At 38.1% G+C, this 21724-nt stretch overlaps 1 protein-coding gene across 2 annotated transcripts in view; it reads right to left on the reverse strand.

Annotated features, from left to right (window-relative positions):
• Positions 1-20896, reverse strand: part of LOC128642611 (beta-1,4-galactosyltransferase galt-1) — a 49331-nt gene extending 28435 nt beyond the window's left edge. Inside the window, exon 1 of one of the 2 annotated variants that reach the window (XM_053695387.1) lies at positions 20872-20896. The gene's annotated coding sequence lies outside the window, so the exon portion shown is untranslated. Of the gene's footprint in view, positions 1-15977; positions 16009-20871 lie in introns of those variants that run through there. The other variant, XM_053695388.1, reaches the window with a different exon arrangement.
• Between the last annotated feature and the right edge of the window lie 828 nt (positions 20897-21724).

Below are 21724 nucleotides of genomic sequence, written 5' to 3' on the forward strand. Positions count from 1 at the left end.
CTCTGAGCAGATTCTGCACTTCCATCCCACACCACCAGGAGGTCATCAATGTACCGACTGAAATACACTATATTGGATTTAAAGGGGTTGCTATCTCCATAGACGTGGGACATCTCCCACCAACCCATGAAGAGGTTGGCATAGGAGGGGGCAAATTTAGCCCCCATAGCTGTCCCACGTCTCTGGAGGTAGCAACAACCCTCAAAAAGAAAAAAATTGTGTGTCAGCAAGAATTCTATAGCTGTTATCAAAAAATGTTTTAAATCAATACCATAATTAGAATAATTCTCCAAAAAGTAAGAGATAGCGGTTAACCCCTGATGGTGTGGGATGGAGGTATACAGAGAGACAACATCAATTGTCATAAAGCTATATCCTCTTTTCCAAGTCAAATTTTTAACAGTATTTAGAACCTGGGTCGAATCTCTAATATAACTCATGAGTTCCACTACCAAAGGTTGCAGGTAGGAATCCACTAGTTCAGAGAGGGGTTCCAAAAGGGAACCCACCCCTGAAATGATGGGCCTACCTGGGGGGTGAGTACCGTCCTTATGAAGCTTAGGTAAGAAATAAAAAATGGGGGTATATGGCTTAGGAGGAAGGAGTGTATCAAACAATATTTCTTTAAAAGCTCCCACTTGTTTGCCTAATTCGAGTATGTCTTTCAGTTTTACCTGGAATTTTTGTGTTGGATTGAAACTAAGTTTTAAATATACTGTTTCATCCCTTAATTGTCGGTTTGCCTCTGCTACATAGTATTCTCTATCCATGATTACAACATTTCCACCTTTGTCCGAATTTTTTATAACAATATCTGGATTAGATTTTAAACTGTTTACTGCCCTGCTCTGCTCAATGGTGAGATTATGTGTGAAATGTCCCTTAGATTTCTCCCCCTCCTGTATTTGTTCTGATAATGATTTTAATTGACGTTCCACCGTGCGCTGGAATATGTCAATAGACTTACTCCTACTCTGCACTGGATAGTAATTGCTTTGTTTCATGCTAGGCTTAAAATCTGGGGTTATAACAGTGGACCCTTTTCACTCTCATTTAATAGAGTTGTAAGTTCAAGCACCAAACATTGTTCCTCAAAACTAAGTGTCCCAGTCTCCATTTTTTTCACAGGTGTAACTGATGCAACTTCTTCCTGTGCAGCACCATCCACCAAGCCTTCAAAGTGTTTTTTCAAGGTGATTTTTCTTACGAATTTATTGACATCGTGGATGGTGCTGAACAGGTTGAAGTGTGCAGTAGGGACAAACCCCAAACCCAGACCCAAGACTTCTATCTCTGTTCTGGATAAATCATACTGTGAGAGATTGACTACATTCCTTATACATATTTCCTCGTGTAGGTGCGTGTCTGATAATGTATCTTGTTTTTGTTTGTTTTTTCTCCTCCCTCTGCACCCCCTTCTTGTTTTTTTCTTTTTGACTTGCTCCCTATGCGCCAATCGTTTTTTGACTGTGTGCTACCCTCCACCTGTGGTGTATCCAAAACAGACAGATTATTCACTATTTCTATATCTTCGTTAGACTCATGTTCTGAGGTATCAACATCATACTCCGTCTCTTCGAAGTGTACCTTTTTATTTTGTTTAGGAAAACCTCCAGATTTGGTATCTAATTTACCACTTCTTTGAGACAATTTAGCATGATGTTGTCCTTTTCCCCCATGTATCTGCCACCTATACACTTTATTAAAATCATAATCTCTCTTGTCACTTGACAATTTTTGTTTTTTAAAGTCCCATAATTCCTTGGAAAAACGTGTCATGCTGTCTTCAAATTTTTTATCATAGGATTTAAAGTCTTTATCTGGTTGAAATGCTTTAAGGTCATTCTGTACAGTCTTTATATGACTAATGCATTCAAGTCTCTGCTGCTTCTTAAACTCTACCAATAGATCCATTAAGGCAAAAGAGCAGGCATCCAAAATCTTATTCCATTTACTAATAAAGTCAGTGTCATTTACCAAGAAAGAGGGAAATTTTCTAATTCTTAGGCCTCTTGGTATCCTCTTCTGTCTCTTATATAGTAAGAAAGTTCTTATATCTAAGTCTAACTTTATATCCCTCCTTCTTAGCTCATCCATTTGAAAAAACAAGCTGTCTAGTGTGTTGTCACAGTCCTGCAAACTCTCATCTTTATCTAATTCATATACTTGTAGCGTAGCTTCCAGGTCCTTAAATACAAAGCCTTGTGGTGATTCTGCCATGACACCAAAGTTAACTCTCACACCAAAAAGTAGCGTAGAAAAATTATACTGTACTCACTCGAATGTAAACAATCAGGAACAAACACCCTCTTGTATAGTCCGTCAAAAAGCGTTATAATGCACTAGAGGAATTTCTTCAGTTCCGCACAAATGTAAGCGCTTAATATAACCCCACAGCATACAACCAAATGCCCCCTCAGCGAGCCGCCATGTTGAAAACGTACTCAGAGCACAGCAATACAACCCACATTCACCGTGGCGCTTACCAGCCTCCAGGAGAGCTGTCTTCGGGGTAGCGTTTCTTCAGCGGAACACAGGTCCGTCCTCTCTGCGTGATCCTTCTGCTCACTTCCCAGGAGCCTCAGGCCTTCAGACGTCAACGTCACAACATCACACGTGACAAGTAGAGGAATACAAAACAAGCCGGGCATCACATAGAAAGAGGTAAAATAGCAAAAAGTAGATACGGGTGTTGTTCCATAAAAATATTTTTCTTCTTTATTTAGTGAGACAGATTAGGGCTCACAGCCCCAGCGGTACATAAAAGGGTTCTAGTGAAGATACAAACGAGCAGACATGTTTCGTGTGGGGCTACCACACTTGCTCACTGCTTACCAGTATCTCCACTAAGAGCTCTATTTAAAGAGACAGCAAATTGATTCATTGATTAATTGTGCATAAACCACATACACTTAAATGAATTAATTAACCCCTTTTTTTTACCTACCAAATGAGAGTCGCTACAATTAATGTGAACTAAGGTGACTGGTAACTAAATACATGATAACATTAAAATGCAATTAGCTACATTTCCTATTCAAATTTAAAACAAATTCATGTATGTATATGAATACCATAATTTCACATATAAACATTGATGAACACTACATTCAATGTATGCTTTGATAAATAGTAACTAGATTCATGATATAAATATGGGATTAGTACTCCGAGGTATTTAATCGCTTGGGTGGCCCATTTAAAATTAAAGTTAATTTCCAACAGTTTTTTGGTATGGCTGGGTAGATGGACCTCAATCGCTTCACACTTATCATTATTTATTTTGTAACCCGACAGGGTGCTAAACTTTGATAGAAGCTCATTGTCAGGATTTAAGTCTTGCCGTATCCTGTAAGGCAAGGAATTTATTTTCAAGAACCTCAACTGCTGAGTTAAAAGGAATAAACTTAAAATAGTATGTGTGTTGTTCAAAGAATACTGGGAATTATCATTAATTACTATCAGAGTAAAAGATAGTCCCAGACATCATAGTTCAGTTATTAGCAGGGGTTAATGGTGATTACACTACAGCTGCCACCTGTGAGTAAACACTAAACAATTGCAGCAGTGTAACACATAGAAACCCCAGTATGGATACATAGAAAAATATAATTACAAACTAGTTTGGAATTTCAGTAGTACAGGCAATAAAAAGAGATCAGGCAAAAGGCTAAATAATAAGTAACTAACTTTAGTGAGTATTTTAAGATAGCTAGTTAAAGTTGGCTCAGATAGATTTAGCAATTGCAGATATATATGATAAACAAGAGTCTGGTATGCTCATATATGATTTGAGTCACAGGAGAGTGAATGTTAAGAGCAGGTCTTACTTGAGAAATTATTAGAGGGTCCGCAGGAACTAGGAGCTTGCAAGTCCTGGCAGTCTGGGAGACAGTGCAGCTGAACTGTGTGTTGCTGCTGTGTGAAGCAGGATGGCGTGTGACGTCACCGCTCTGTGAAATCCGGAACTGACAGGCAAAAAAGGCAGAGGCAGACACAGTTTGCAGAGAAGATAGGCTTGGCTGTAGCAGTCCTATAGCATAAGACTCCAATACTAAGCAACTAGGAGAGTGTGGTAAGGAGTTATATAGGGCTGAAGCAGGATAGACACTCCCATATTTAAAGGGACATGACATGACACCCCCCTCAAGGAGCAGCTCCGCGGCTCATGGATGCGGGCGATCAGGATTCCGCTGATGGAACCTAGAAATTAACCGGGGAGCAGAAATGTTAGCTGCGGGTTCCCAGGAATCTTCGTCAGGAGAATACCCCTTCCACCTGACAAGGTATTGAAGAGTACCTCTCATCTGTCTGGAGTCCAATATGTCTTGGACCTCGTATTCTGTATCAGGGTCCACAGTTACTGGAGTAAGTGGTACTTGGTCAGGAGGTGATCTAAGGGCTCGATACGGTTTCAGTAAGGAAACATGGAAGGTAGGGTGTACACGTATTGTAGGTGGTAACCTTAATCTCATAGCGTTCTCATTTATGATACGATCTATTGGATACGGCCCAACGTAGAGGACCGACAATTTCTTAGAAGGAGTGGTTAACTTCAGATGTTTCGTGGAGAGCCAAACTAGATCTCCAACGGAATACTTTGGTGCAGGAGTTCTCCTCTTGTCATAATGTAGCTTGTGTATTCGCTTAGCATCATCAATAGCAGAGCGGACAGATGAGAAATTAGTTGCGATGTCATTAGTAGTCTGTGTGACAGATGGAGATGAAGAGTAGATGTCAGGTAGAAGATGGAAGGTGGGATGGAATCCATAGTTAACAAAAAACGGAGTGAGCTTGGTAGTAGAGTGTACTGTGTTGTTATAAGTAAACTCTGCGTAAGGAAGAAAAGATGACCATTGATGTTGCTGATCACAACAGAATCCTCTGAGAAACTGCTCCAACCATTGGTTGCATCTCTCGGTCTGCCCATTTGTCTGAGGGTGGTAAGCTGTAGACAATCTTTTCTCTATTTGAAAAGCCTTGCAGAATTCCAGCCAAAACTTACTCGTGAATTGGGTTCCCCGATCTGTTAGAATAGTCTTAGGTAATCCATGATGTTTAAAAACATGAGTGAGCAGTAATTGTAAGGTTTCTGCAGCAGTGGGTAACTTCCGATATGGTATAAAATGACACATCTTACTGAACAAGTCTACCACAACAAGGATTGTGGTATCAGTTCCTGAGCGTGGTAAATCCACTATATAATCCAAGGCGATTTCTTCCCAAGGTCTACTTGGTGTTGCTACAGGCATAAGTAATCCATAGTGAGGCCGTTTGCTTCTTTTAGATAAGGTACAAACTCCACAGGAAGAGATATAATCTGAGATATCCTTATGCATTGTTGGCCACCAGAAAGATCTATTAGCTAAATCTTGTGTTTTACGAAGGCCCGTATGCCCTGCTAGGGGTGTCATGTATAGCGTGTAAAACCATCTGCCTGGTGGATGGGGGAATATATAACTTGTCTTGATGATAATGTAAACCATCTGAGCCCCGTTGCATAACAGTTAGTGGTTTAGTAATATCTTTCTCTTGTTCTTCCTTAAGGAATGATGTGGAATCAAATGAAAAGGCAATGAACTTTTCTGTTGGAATGACAGTATCCTTACTAAGTAGGTTTGGTGGTTTCTTGTATTGTCTTGATAAGGCATCAGCCTTGCCATTCCGTGAGGAGGGTCTGTATGTGATAAGAAAATTGAACCTGGAAAAATATAAATTCCACCTTACTTGTCGTGCGGTGAGAGTCTTGGTGGATTGGAGGAATTGAAGGTTTCGGTGATCCGTGAAAATAATGATAGGCAGAATGGTACCTTCCAACAAGTGTCGCCAATGTTCAAGGGAGACCTTGATTGCCAACAGCTCTTTATCCCCAATGGGGTAATGTATTTCAGATGGAGTCATGATACGAGAGTAGAAGGCAACTGGATGTAACGGTTTCTTGAGAGAGAGTCTCTGTGATAGAATGGCGCCCACAGCATAATCCGAGGCATCGACCTCTAATATATATTGTAGTTCAGGATCTGGTATACTAAGAATAGGTGCAGAGGTAAACTGTGCTTTAAACAATTCAAAAGTCTTTTGACTATCTGGGGTCCAACGAAATGGAACATTTGCTTTAGTGAGGTTTGTTAATGGTCTTGATAAGGAGGCGAAATTTTTGATGAATTTCCGGTAGAAATTGGCAAACCCCATGAATCTTTGAATGTCTTTTTTACATTCAGGGGTAGGCCAATTCTTAACAGCATCTATCTTGTTATCCTCCATGCTAATGCCCGAAGCACTGATGCAATAACCAAGGAAAGTTATGCTATTGGAGTTGAAGATGCACTTCTCAGCCTTGGCATATAAGGAGTTGCTTCTCAATCTGCTAAGGACTTGTCTGACATGTGATATATGTTCAGGTAGGGTCTTGGAATAGATTAATATGTCATCCAAGTAAATAACAAGATAGACATCCAGGATATCCTTAAAGATATCATTTATCAAATACTGGAATGTCGCGGGAGCATTACAGAGTCCGAATGGCATGACGGTGTATTCAAACAACCCGTAACGGGTGCGGAACGCCGTCAGCCATTCGTCTCCAGATCTTACTCGAATTAAATTATAGGCTCCTCTAAGGTCAAGCTTGGTAAAGAATTTAGCTCCCTGTAGTCTCTCAATAAGCTCCGGAATCAGTGGGAGAGGATAACGATTCTTTACTGTCCTTTTATTTAGTTGTCTATAATCAATTATCGGGCGTAAAGATCCGTCTTTGTTTTTTACAAAGAACATCCCCGCACCTGCTGGGGATGTAGAAGGACGGATAAAGCCTTTCCTTAGGTTATCATCAAGGTATGTTTTCAAGTGGTCTAGTTCAGGTTTTGACAATGGAAAGATGTGTCCATAAGGGATATCTGATCCTGGGAGGAGCTCAATAGGACAGTCATACTTCCTATGTGGAGGAAGTTTTTCAGACTCTTTTTTACTAAAAACGTAATTGAAGTCAGCATATTCCTGAGGTATGTCTAATTCTAAAGGTTTCTCTATAGTATGCAGTATGAGTGGTGGGAAACAAGTTGTCTTACAGTAGTGAGAGTTAAAACAAATGGAGAATGGTGACCAGACTATACAGGGGTTGTGTAGTGATAGCCAGTTAAACCCTAGAATGATGGGTACAATGGGGGATGAAATTACATCAAAGGTTTGAAATTCCCTATGATGGTCTTGTGTCACTACAAGTAAAGGTATAGTTTCATACATTACGGGGCCTGAGGCCATATTATTACCATCAATAACTCGCAAATACACAGGAGTCTGCTTTTTCACCGAAGGTATTTTATTATCCTTAGTATATTGTACATCAATATAGTTTGCAGTTGCTCCTGAATCAATGATCCCACTGGCGTTGAGGCGACATTGGTCCCACCTTAAAAGAAATGGGAATTTATGGTAGGTTGTAGCAGAGGTATAACTACCTAAACATTCAGTATGTGACATTGTCTTACAGCGGTTCTGTCGCTGAAGCGCAGGACAGTCCTTAACCCCATGGTCCTCTGCTGCACAATACATGCAGAGATTTTGACTGCGGCGTCTTAGTTTCTCCTGTGCTGTAAGCGGTCCTTTCACAAACCCAATGTCCATAGGCTCAGTGGGGGGCTTTATTGGTGGTATGTGTGCAGGGGTGTGGGTATGACGTTTTTGAGTGGTGTCCTGGTAAGACCTTTCCTGTTGCCTTTCCCTAAGGCGTCTATCAATAGTGATACTGAGATTTATTAATTCTTCTAAGGTGGGGGGAAGGTCAACTCGAGATAACTCATCTTTAATACCATCAGACAAGCCTAGTCGGAATTGATTCCTTAGAGAAAGGTTATTCCATTGGCTATCTTTTGCCCATTTCTTAAATTCAGTGATATACTCCTCTACATATCTTTTCTTTTGCTTCAATGATCTCATAGCATTTTTGTTTATAAGGATCATCATACAACTGGGCTAAGGCGGTAAAGAAAGCATCTAATGAATTGAGTATGTTATCATTTGTTTCAAAAAAACTGTTTGCCCAGCTCCTGGGCTCACCTCTAAGAAAAGATATGGTTGTTAGAACCTTTACTCTATCTGTGGGATATGTCTGTGGTTTTAGGGTAAACAAAAGAAAACATGCATTTCGAAAATCTCTGAATTGTGTTCTATCACCTTTAAATAATTCAGGGAGACTGACTTGCGGTTCTATAGCATGAATTTTTGTTTCTACAATATCTTTTATATAAGCGTTTAAATTATCATTTTCTGCCTTTAGGGTATTTAACCCATCAGTGAGTAAATCTACCCTATGACTAAGGGTTTGCATAAGTGCAGTTAACTCAGCTGGGTCCATGCTTATTTTTCAGGCTTAGTATTCTGTCAGGATTTAAGTCTTGCCGTATCCTGTAAGGCAAGGAATTTATTTTCAAGAACCTCAACTGCTGAGTTAAAAGGAATAAACTTAAAATAGTATGTGTGTTGTTCAAAGAATACTGGGAATTATCATTAATTACTATCAGAGTAAAAGATAGTCCCAGACATCATAGTTCAGTTATTAGCAGGGGTTAATGGTGATTACACTACAGCTGCCACCTGTGAGTAAACACTAAACAATTGCAGCAGTGTAACACATAGAAACCCCAGTATGGATACATAGAAAAATATAATTACAAACTAGTTTGGAATTTCAGTAGTACAGGCAATAAAAAGAGATCAGGCAAAAGGCTAAATAATAAGTAACTAACTTTAGTGAGTATTTTAAGATAGCTAGTTAAAGTTGGCTCAGATAGATTTAGCAATTGCAGATATATATGATAAACAAGAGTCTGGTATGCTCATATATGATTTGAGTCACAGGAGATTGAATGTTAAGAGCAGGTCTTACTTGAGAAATTATTAGAGGGTCCGCAGGAACTAGGAGCTTGCAAGTCCTGGCAGTCTGGGAGACAGTGCAGCTGAACTGTGTGTTGCTGCTGTGTGAAGCAGGATGGCGTGTGACATCACCGCTCTGTGAAATCCGGAACTGACAGGCAAAAAAGGCAGAGGCAGACACAGTTTGCAGAGAAGATAGGCTTGGCTGTAGCAGTCCTATAGCATAAGACTCCAATACTAAGCAACTAGGAGAGTGTGGTAAGGAGTTATATAGGGCTGAAGCAGGATAGACACTCCCATATTTAAAGGGACATGACACTCATATAAGGCTGGTAAAGATAATAGTGGCTTGCTAATCGTAAGTATGATGTCATCAGCAAATAAGGAGAGTTTGTTTTCCCTATTACCGATATTTATACCAGTGATGTCGCTCTGGTTTCTTATTCTAGCTGCTAAAGGCTCAATGCATATGGCGAATAGTAAGGGCGACAATGGGCACCCTTGTCTGGTACCGTTGCGTATATATATTCTTTTGGACTGATACCCCGCAATTCTAAGATAAGCTGACGGAGTACAGTAAATGGCTTGTATTGCTTTGATAAAGGCCCCTGAAATCCCAAACTGTGACAAAGTTTCTAACATATAGTCCCAATGAATACGATCAAATGCCTTCTCTGCGTCCAATGAGAGGAACAGAGAAGGCACCCTCTCTCTTGACGCAAAGTCTACCAAATCTATGATCCTGCGGATATTATCCGGGGCCTCTCTTCCAGCAATGAACCCCACCTGATCATTCAAAATTAGTTTAGATATATGTCTGTTTAGCCTGGTGGCCATTATTTTAGTAAGAAGCTTAAGATCTAAGTTTATAAGTGAGATTGGCCTATAATTTTTACAGTGAAACTTATCCCTACCTGGTTTAGGAACCACACATATTTGAGCCATTAATAATTCTGTTGGAATGCTGCCTCCCTCCATTATATAATTAAATGACTCTACCAAATGGGGAACCAAATCCATTGAGAATTTTTTGTAGAAGCTGCCCGAATATCCATCAGATCCAGGAGCTTTATTACTTTTAAGTTGTTTAATTGCAATGATTATTTCTTGGGCCATAATTGGGGCATTTAACTGGTCTAAAGCTGTTTGTTCTAGTTTAGGTAAATGGCAATCTTTTAAAAACTCCTGAATTTTAGTTTTTCTAGAATCTATCTGGTGTTTGGACAAACCATATAGGGACTGATAAAAATCAGCAAAAGAATTAGCAATCTGCAGGGGGTCATTAGTGGTGGAACCCGATGGAGTCTGAATCTGGGTATAGAGGAGAATCTAGTGGCATTCCTGATCTTCCTAGCTAGCATGCGGTCAGGCTTATTGGCGTAAATAAAGTATTGCGCATCAATGAGCCTTAGAGAAAGCCTTATGAACGCTTCTTCATCAAGTAGTTTATCTAATTCTTTCTTTTTAGTTGCTATTAATCTAGTTAAATTGGGGCTTCTATTCGCTATGACTTGTCTATTGAGATTTTCTATCTCTAGTTTTTTTTCTTCAATCTTCTGCTTCTTCTGTTTGTTTGGAGTTGCTTTCTCTTAGAAAAGCTTTGAAGGCTCCCCAGATATATAAAGGGTTGGGAGTTGAGTTTTTGTTATCCGACCAGAAGTGACGGATTTGCTGCGTTAGTTTCTGACATATTATTTCATCTCATAAAAGTGACGTGTCTAGGGACCAGGATCTGTCTCTAGAGGGGTCAAAGAGTCCCCTCATCGAGACTTCCACGATAGAATGGTCAGACCAACTGGTTTGTGATATGTTGGCGTGTGTTGTTAGTGGACAAAGGATCTGGCTAGCAAAAAGTCTATTCTGGAGAAAGAATTATGTGCTGCTGAATAGTATGTATAATTTTTAACTCCCATGTTGTGTATCCTCCCTGTGCAATTATTTAACAAGGCTGGGTATCCCCGTGCTACATCTACTAGAAAAATAGCTATGTAGCTGCAATTCAGTACAGAGTAACCGCAGTTACAATATAACAATCAAGCAAACATATTGTAATACCACCAGCAGATCGCAGTGCGAGCGCCTTGCTGCATCTACTAGACAAATAATTATGTAGCTACAATCCGGTACAAAGTAACCGCAGTTACGATAGAACAATTAATCAAAAACATATAGTAATTAATGATGTTGCGAACTGTTCGCCGGAGAACAGTTTCCGGCGAACATAGCTTGTTCGCATTCGCCGCTGCGGGCGAACATATGCGATGTTCGATCCGCCCCCTATGTGTCATCATTGAGGAAACTTTGACCCTGTATCTCACAGCCTTCTGACACATTTGAGCCAATCAGCAGCAGACACTCCCTCACAGACCCTCCCAGCTCCTTGGCAGCAGCCATTTTAGATTCATTACGATCTTGCTTTCTTAGTGAGAGGAGCTTTAGTGTTGCTGCTGCTGACATTATAGGGAAATAGATAGCTAGGCTAGTGTATTTAGTGTCCACTACAGTCCTGAAGGATTCATCTAATCTCTGATGTAAGGACAGCACCCCAAAAAGCCCTTTTTAGGGCTATAACTTCAGTCGTTTTTTTATTTTTTTTATTTGCATTTGCCTGGCTTTCAGCCTGTGTGTGAGGCTCACAGCATATACTGTGATTAGTGCCACCACTGATATCTGCTTAACATTAGTGTAAATTTAAACAACCAAACTTTTAAATCATTTTGCTAGTGTAATCTAATTTCATTTTCTATCACGCCTGTGTGTCAGGCTTACACAGCATATACTGTGGTTAATTGCTGTGCCAGCAGCCACCACTCATATCTGCTTAACATTATTGTAAATTTAAAAAAAAAAACTTGTAAATCATTTTGCTAGTGTAATCTAATTAAATTTTCTATCAGGCCTGTGCCTCAGGCTCACACAGGATATACTGTGGTTAATTGCTGTGCCAGCCACCACTCCAGCCACCACTCATAAACATTATTGTAAATTAAAAAAAAATGTTTTTAAATCATTTTGCTAGTGTAATCTAATTTCATTTTCCATAAGGCCTGTGTGTCAGGCCCACGTCATATAGTGTGATTAATAGCTCTTTTTTCCACCACTTATATCTGGTGTAACATTAGTGTACATTTTTTAATTTTTTTTTTTTTTTACATCAGTCCTCTTCTAGTGTTATTTAATATTAGTTGCCAGGCCAGCCTGGCTGCCATTAGTGCCAGCCTGTGTGTCAGGCTGCCAGCATATACTATGCCTACTTCCATCCTCAGTGCCAGTCCACCACTCCTATCTGGTGTAACATTAGTTAAAAAAAAATTAAAAAAACTTTTACATCAGTCTTCTAGTGTTATTTAATTTTAGTTACCAGGCCAACCTGCCACTAGTGCCAGCCTGTGTGTGTTCTATCCTGAGTGCCATCACTCCTATCTGTTTTAACATTAGTGTAACTTTTTTAAAAACAAACTTTTACATCAGTCTGCTATTGTTATTTAATTGCAGTTGCCTGTCTGCCAGCGTGTGTGCCAGGCCCACTTTCCAACTAGTGCCACAAATCATATTTGTTAGAACAGTAGTGTAAATATTTTAAATAAAAACTTTTTTGACTGTGAATCATCAGTCTGCTAGTGCAATTGAATTGCAGTTGCCTGCCTGCCAGCGTGTGTGCCAGGCTCACTTGCCAACTAGTGCCACCAATCATATTTGTTATAACAGTATTGTAAATATTTAAAATAAAAACTTTTTTGACTGAAAAACATCAGTCATCTAGTGTAATCTAATTGCAGTTGCCTTCCTCCCAGCGTGTGTGCCAGGCCCACTTGCCAACTAGTGCCACCAATCATATTTGTTATAACAGTAGTGTAAATATTTTAAAAAAATATTTTTTGACTGTGAAAGATCAGTCTGCTAGTGTAATCTAATTGAAGTTGCCTGCCTGCCAGCGTGTGTGCCAGGCCCACTTGCTGCCAACTATTGCCACCAATCATATTTGTTATAACAGTTTTGAAAATATTTAAAATCAAAACTTTTTTGACTGTGAATCATCAGTCTGCTAGTGCAATTGAATTGCAGTTTCCTGCCTGCCAGCGTGTGTGCCAGGCCCACTAGCCAACTAGTGCCACCAATCATATTTGTTGTAACAGTATTGTAAATATTTCAAATAAAAACTTTTTTGACTGTGAATCATCAGTCTGCTAGTGCCATTGAATTGCAGTTGCCTGCCTGCCAGCGTGTGTGCCAGGCCCACTTGCCAACTAGTTACACCAATCATATTTGTTCTAACAGTATTGTAAATATTTAAAATAAAAAATTCTTAGACTGTGAATCATCAGTCTGCTAGTGCAATTGAATTGCAGTTTCCTGCCTGCCAGAGTGTGTGCCAGGCCCACTAGCCAACTAGTGCCACCAATCATATTTGTTGTAACAGTATTGTAAATATTTAAAATAAAAACTTTTTTGACTGTGAATCATCAGTCTGCTAGTGCCATTGAATTGTAGTTGCCTGCCTGCCAGCGTGTGTGCCAGGCCCACTTGCTGCCAACTACTGCCACCAATCATATTTGTTATAACAGTATTGTAAATATTTAAAATAAAAACTTTCTTGACTGTGAAACATCAGTCATCTAGTGTAATCTAATTGCAGTTGCCTTCCTCCCAGCGTGTGTGCCAGGCCCACTTGCCAAGCCAACTAGTGCCACCAATCATATTTGTTCTAACAGGTTTGAAAATATTTAGTCTGTCACTGTGAAGCGGGCGTAACCCTTACACTACCTGATCGATACAACATCATAACTGATGTTTTAAAGCACGTTATTCCAAACAATTTAGGAATGTTAGTTGATTTAGGCCCTTTATGGGTTAAAAGCAGACTCTGCATCAACTATGTAATTTTCCATGGGAGTTTTGCCATGGATCCCCCTCCAGCATGCCACAGTCCAGGTGTTAGTACCCTTGAAACAACCTTTTCATCACTATTGTGGCCAGAAAGAGTCCTTGTGGGTTTTAAAGTTCGCCTGCCTATTGAAGTCAATGGCGGTTCGCTCGGTTCGCGAACAGGAGAGGAGGTTCGAGTCCGCCGTTTGCGAACCAAAATTTTTAAGTTCGCAACATCACTAATAGTAATACAAGCAGAGGCAGTGCGAACGCCTAACTGTGGTTATTCTGTAATAGATTGCAGCTACATAGCTATTTTTCTAGTAGATTAATGGATTGCAGATTCATCATCTGTCAATCAATTGAGGACTATGGCGGGCGGAGGAACGGCGCTTATTGTTATAGCATTAAAGGTAAAAATCTCAGAAGATCAGGATATATTACCAATTTGATAAATGAAAGTCTCACAATTTTTTTTAATTCTATCCTATGACTTGAGCGAGTCCGCTCAAGTTTACATTCACTTTAATTGACCATATGCAGATCTTGTACCTAACTCCTACTGCGCTATACATAAAAATTGGTTTATAGCACTTGACTTCAGTGTAAAGTCACACAGTGGAAATTGTTCATAATGAATTAAAATACAATAAAATACTATACTGTACTATTCTCTCACAAGAAGGCTTGTAGGTCTAGTTCAATATTTAAGATTTAAACCCTGAAATGTTAAACTTTCCAGAACTTTGATCCAATCAGTCTCCAGCTGTCGCTACTAAAGGAGCCAATTGTAACTGAGTAAGTCAGGCATAACCCATTCCACTGACAGTCCTTTTGGCTTGCCTGAAATTTTTCCTAAAATGGTAGGAATATACTGTGCTTACATTTTCAATCTATCATATTTCTTATATGGTTATATATTTTGTACTGTTCCTCTTAGTTCTTCCTATGGACATCAAATTACATGTACACGGCAATACGTATACTACATAAGAGCTGTTACTAATTGGTGACTGCACATATAAGCTTCTTGTCATTGGCTCACCAGATGTGTTTGACTAGCTCTCAGTAGTTCACTGCTGTCTCTTCAACAAAGGATACCAAGAGAATGAAGCAAATTTAATAATAGACTTAATTTTGAAAGTTGTTTAAAATTGCATAATCTATCTGAATCATGAAAGTTTAATCTGTATGTCCAAGTGAGATCCCAGAATAGATGCATGGTTCCTGCAGTCCCCATCATGACAGATACATTTCTAGGTATCCCCTTTAATTCTGTAACCCCCTTTGTATTCACTCTATTCCCTGGATCTCAGATCAGATACATGTTCCTGTAACCCTTTATGTTTGCTAAAAGCCTGTGAGGCCTCAGATCAACTGCATGCCCCATGGAAACATCTTTAAACTGTATGTTCAAGTGATACCTAGAGATAAATGCTCCTGTATTCCTCTTTGTGCCAGCAATATTAACAAATTAAAATAATAAAAAATAAAAAATATGTTTAGACACTGTGAGCAGCAGGTGGCCATCACAATATCATTGCTACAAGTTCTATTAAACCTGCTTCGCTATCTATTGTTCAGCACTTGGTTTAAAATTATTGATTAAAGTCTACATAAAAGAAGAAGTATGTGCTACAAGGACAAAGCATCAGCACCAAATCTTCAGAAACCCACAATCCTGAATAGCAATGCATCACAGTGACTTGTTTTGGTCACTGATAGCCCCTGGTGCAAGAAAAACAAAAGTAAATAGTGTCCTGTAAAAGCTGCATTTTACATATAATGATTTAGCTACAAATTAGCAGGTTAAGCCTGCAACACTTAAACAGAGATTTCCTCAGTTTAGTATTTTGCATTGAAACAGAGTTTACTTAAAGTCTCTTGTCCTATAATCTTGGTAATTAAAAGCTGATCAGGTCTATTTAGGCAGGGTGTTGCTATTAATAAAGCCACAGACCAGAGATGTGATGATCTGATCTGTAAATTGCTTACTTATATAGCAGATTCTAGATATGGTATTTGTGCATAAACCAATAGAGAAAGATATGCAACTCTTATTTGTAGAAATGAGGAACAGAAGCAGTATTGAAATCCTTGCAGACACAAAGCAGCAATTACTGAGAGGAACAGATAGGGCAACAGAACAAGCTGGAATGTTACAGGTCTCTACAGAGAGAGTACAAACTAGCTGAGTATCTCACAAGTGTCACCAACCCAAAGCACAGACAGATACTCACTAAATACAGAATCTCTGACCACCAGCTGGAAATAGAGACTGGCAGATATCAGACAAAATGGAGACCCAGGGCAGCCAGACAATGTGCGCAGTGTGACAGTGGGGTCATAGAGACAGAAGTGCACTTCCTCTTGTACTGTACAAGATACAAACCCTTAAGGGATAAATACTTCCCTAAAATAATGAAAGAAATAACAGACTTCCCACAGATGTGCACTCTTAGGAGAAAAAAGCAAAGCTACAAGGATAGTAGCAAAATATGTAGCAGACTGTCACATGACCAGAACCCCCAATCAGATTATATGAACTATCATATTTACCCACTATACTCCTACTTTATAAATTGTTATTGATCTGTTTTATTGTAACATATTACTTTGGCAACACATGAAATAATGTCATGCTAATAAAAGTTCTCTTGACTTGACTTCATAGGTGAAGCTATCAGACACAGACCTTTACTGACAGAGTAAAGCTGAGAAATACTTGATTTATGCTGACTGAAGAATTACTTGGAAACAGTTACACAGCCTGTTAGAAGAGACAAGTCTTCAGAGCATAAGTACCTTGCTGAAATCCTCCCGTCTAGTCTTTTCTTGGAATGTGATGTTGATTACCAGTGAATAAAATCAATACTTAACTATTGGTTCTTCTAAATAAAGCCAAAGAAAATAATATAATCAGTACGAAAGAATATAACTTCATTTATCAGAAACATCCCAAAATGGCCATGTTCTATTTCTTACCCAAGATTCATAAAAACTTAGTTAACCCACCGGGACGCCCCATAATCTCTGGCATTTCATCTATCTGTTCCAACCTCTCTTTATATGTAGATACACAACTGCAAAGCTATGTTCAAAAACTGCCATCATATCTTAAAGACACCACAGATGTCCTAAATCTATTACAAAATTTGAATTGGCAAGAAGATTACATTTTAGCAACCAGCGACGTAAGTTCGTTATACACCAGTATCAAACACGATAAGGGCATTGCAGCCATAGACTGGTTCCTAAAAAGTGAGAGCAGCGCCCAATTGAAACACAAACAATTTATATTGACATGTATTGAATTTATATTGGAAAACAATGTTTTCGCCTTTAACGATGATATATATCTCCAAACACAAGGTACAGCAATGGGCACGAGGTTTGCTCCCAGCTATGCTAACTTATTTATGGGTAAATGGGAACACCATTTTACCCAAGAGCATGAGTTGGGAGCAAACCTCGTGCTGTTCAAAAGATACATTGACAACATTTTAATAGTATGGAAGGGGAGTGAGGATAGCCTGATAACCTTCTTTCAAGACATGAATCACAACGATCTAAACTTGAAATTCACTTACACAATAAGTAGACAACAGATTACGTTTTTAGATTTGGACATCTTTATAGAACATGGAGAATTAACAACTAAAAATCATTTCAAAACAACGGATGCCAATAACTATATCCCCACACATAGTTGCCACTTGAAAAGGTGGATAGACAACATCCCTAAGGGTCAATTCATTAGAATTAGACGAAATTGCTCCAAACTTTCTGATTATGACACACAGGTTAAGATCCTAGAGGACAGATTCTTGGAAAAGGGATATGATCATGATAGTCTGAAAAACGAGATTATTAAAGTCAGAAATATGGACAGACAGAATATACTCTCAAAAAAGCCAAAAGCTGAGAATCAGACCAAAGAAATCATAAAAGTACCATTAATAACTAATTATAATTACCATCACAAACATCTAACTAGGATTTTAAACAAACATTGGCATCTGATTAAATCTGATCCAATTTTGGGAAACAGTATCTCTGATCACCCTAGCATTGTTTACAGAAAAGCAACTAACATTAAAAATATCCTTGCACCCAGTGATTTTAAGAAAGAAAATCATAAGATAAAAGAGAATGATTTGATGGGAAGAAAATTAAGGGGATATTATCCCTGCTATAGCTGTAAAGCTTGCCAACATAGCACAAAATGTAAAGATTACAAATCCTTCAATACAGGTAAGAAATACACTATCAAATAGACCATTAGATGCAGTGACAAAGGCATCATATACCTGATTCAATGCACATGTGGCAAACAATATTTGGGAGAGACCTCCAGAGTTCTACGCACAAGAATTAGGGAACACCTCAATCTTATAAAAAAAGGTGATCAAGACACTAGGCTTTATGAACACTTCAGGACAGTACACCATAACAACACCAAAGACCTTAAATATTGGGGCATTTGCAAGATTGCAAAACCATGGAGAGGAGGGAATTTTGATCAACTGCTCCTTAGAAAAGAAGCAGAACTTATTTTTGAATTAAAAACACTATTCCCACAAGGACTAAATTCGGAGCTAGATTTAAATCCATTTATTCTAGACTGTTAATCTTGTAACTCCCCACCTACCCAACATTCTATATTGTATACACATGTACATAAGCCAAACTATACCCTTAATGGAACCGCACTTCGTACATTAAAACATAAAAAACCCTCCCAGATATATCCTACTATCTATTTTATGATTTTTTATGATCCCTTATTGATTATCTTAGTTTTACTGTTACAGTTCTTTTAACATATATGGCATTTTAGTAAACTTAATTGAGATTCACAAGTATCACATAATATTAAGGAACCTTTGAACCAAATAGGTCATACATAAAGATATTCATGGGACCTTTTATTTCATAGGACCTACTATTAAGTATTGACATCTAGGGTTAATAACGGTTTAACAACAATAAAGTTGTATAATTTTTAACTCTCACAAGCTTTATGTTAATACTGATAGAAAAAATACAAGTTCTAATAAATATGGATGTAAGCTCTAATTACATTAGTCCCAATTTTATATGCTTTATATAATATATGCATAAACGACTAGCCAATATTATGCATGCATTGGTAATATAAAATTTTATAAAATTTTATATATATTTTTTTAAGATTTTTTTAGGATTTTTTTAGGATTTTATTATAAATTGTACACATACAAATTACCATTAGGTTTACATTACATTAACCCCATTTAAACATTTAGCTGTTTTATTAATTATATATACATATAGATTGTACATATATTAATTGAGTAAAAAGAATGAATTCTTCGAAATACTTTTATACTATAAGGAGTTGTTTATATACAATAGTTTTTCCAGATAAAATGTATCAAATGATAGAAGGAAATAGCTCTATATAATACAAAATAATAACTTAGGTATTCTACCTTAAGTAAATCCACCTTTAAGTAAATCCACCTTAAGTAAGGTATGTCCTTAAGGAATCATTAATTAAACCATGACCAATCACAGATGAACTATACGTTTATAAAGGATCTCAGAACCAGCTTAAACCATCTTGATAAAGCCATGTTATGTGGTGAAACACGTTGATGGACCTAGATGATTAATCACAAAGTGATAATACATTACTATCTGCAAGGATTGCAAAGGATTCGTTGGGACTACTTGACCCAGTTCTAATATTACTCTGCGCAGAGTTTCTCTTCCTGACCGGACCTACATTCGACACGCATCCAGCGTTCCTGACGTCACCAGCTGTTGTGAGCCGCGCTGGACACCTGTGCCGGACCTTAACGGAGGATTCAGCTCGAGAAGGAGCAGGTAGGCACTATAGAGGTGTAGTGGCCCAACAGCGTGGTAGTCAGAGGGTATTCTTATTTTCCGCAAAGGAGACACCGTTTTGTGATCATCATAGAAACTGCTAATAACCCCTGTTTGATTTGAAACATCTAACGGAATTACAAATATCTCCATACGGTGTTTTTACACCCATTTATTCCTATTACGGAGCCTTAACATTTATTTCAACTCTAGGCAGAACTTTTTATACCTACCTAACTCCAAACGGAACTTTTACTGTGATATAATCTCACACGAGCCAGTATTCCACAGGTGGATTTACACTTTTATATAGGGCAACCATCCTAATATCTTTTTAGACCTAGAGGTCTCTATCAATATTCAGCTTCTTTTAGCTACTTTTAGCATATTTTACATAATTTTAGCGTAGTGTTTGATATTATATATGACCGGTCATATTATTTTCGTGTTATTTTATATGTGATAAATAAATTTTATCTTGATATACTTATTGCTTTGATATTTTATTCATTTCAGTTGCTCTGATATTTATTTATTTATTTCAGTTGCTAAGCTAATACACCTATACTATATTTGTATGCCACACAAAGTGTTTTTATAATATATTATCTGTAGATTATTTTCTATCCCCATAGCTGTTTAGCGCATACACACACTTCTCTCTTTTTTTCTTTGCACCAGTTCCTTTATTATCTGCTTTATGGGAGCAGATTAGTGTGTATTGCAAGGGGCAGATTTGCGCACCATATACCCACCCCTTTTCATAGTACATCTGATTACCAGTAGGCTTGGCTAGTGAGTCACTGATTCGAATCACAGACTCGACAATCTGCAGTGAACTGGGTGAATCAAATCATGAAAGTGATTCAGATTCAATTAATTGCCTGTGCTGTGTAAAAGCCACTTCCTTGTGAGTGAAGGTGGAGTTTAGGGGACAGCTGTCAAATCAGCTCAGCTCATGACCTGTAATATGATTTGTGTGTGTGTTTCACTCAGCAGAGAGCTTGGACGAGTCTTTGCCTGAATCACACAGCATTTAATAACAGTGCAAAGTTCTGCTGTTTCTAGACAGTGAAGAAAGTGTCTGATAAAGTAATGTGTATGGTTATTTTAAACCTGTTTTAATGTTAGATATCTGTTTTTATTAGATTTTTACTGAAACTTATATTTGACTCACACAGCACACACTGCAGTTTATACTAATCCTGAGCTGCTCTGTGCTGTGTGTGACTCAGACTCACTCAGTAAAAGCTTGTGCCTTACCTGGGACTTGCAAAGTTGTCTGTAACTCATCTTGGGAGTTTGATTCAGTGACTCAGGACAGGAGGGAATCAGACTAAATGGAGGGAACTTTAAGTGCTGGTAAAAGAGTTAGGCAATGAATTAAAAAACACATTTGTCTATGATTGTGTATTGTGCAATCTAATACATTCACACAGTTTAAATATCAAACATTTCATGTTAGATATATTTTCAAAAGTATTAAACAGATTAATTAATTTATCTGAAATGTATATAATAATCACATAGTTTAATAGGGAAACAGCTGTGACTGAAATACATTAAAAAAATGCATAGTTTTAGTGTGTTTCTCTTCACAACACTGATTATACACGAAGAGTGAAATGTTAGATCCTTAGAAATCAAGCAGGCAGAGAAAATGGTAGCAGACCCAGAGAATCTTCCCAACACACAGAGCAGCACAGCTTGACAGTGCAGAGACTTAGCAGTCTGCAAAGGAGCAGGATTCAATGAGAGGATTAATCCACAGGAGCTTTGCAATAATTCAAGCAAGGTCTGGTTGATAGGTTTGGTTTATATAGGCGTGAGTTTATGGGAGGAGCTTATTAAATAAAGGTACAGGTAAAGAGAGTAGAATTGACCAAGCCCCAATTTATTAAAGAAATCAGTTGTTTTTTTATTTTTAATTACCAGTACCCTCAACTCACACCAGCCAAAGTTAATATTAATTATGATTATTTAAACTAGGAACATTGCAAAACAAACAAATCAAAACAAATGATCTATTAGGGAACCTATTTTTTTTACAAATATAGACATATTGTAAATGAAGAACCATTGTAAAATACCAAGTCTAAAAGCCTGATTCTCTACA

The sequence above is a fragment of the Bombina bombina genome, chromosome 12, assembly GCF_027579735.1.
Source record: "Bombina bombina isolate aBomBom1 chromosome 12, aBomBom1.pri, whole genome shotgun sequence".
In the NCBI taxonomy this organism is placed as follows: Eukaryota; Metazoa; Chordata; class Amphibia; order Anura; family Bombinatoridae; genus Bombina; species Bombina bombina.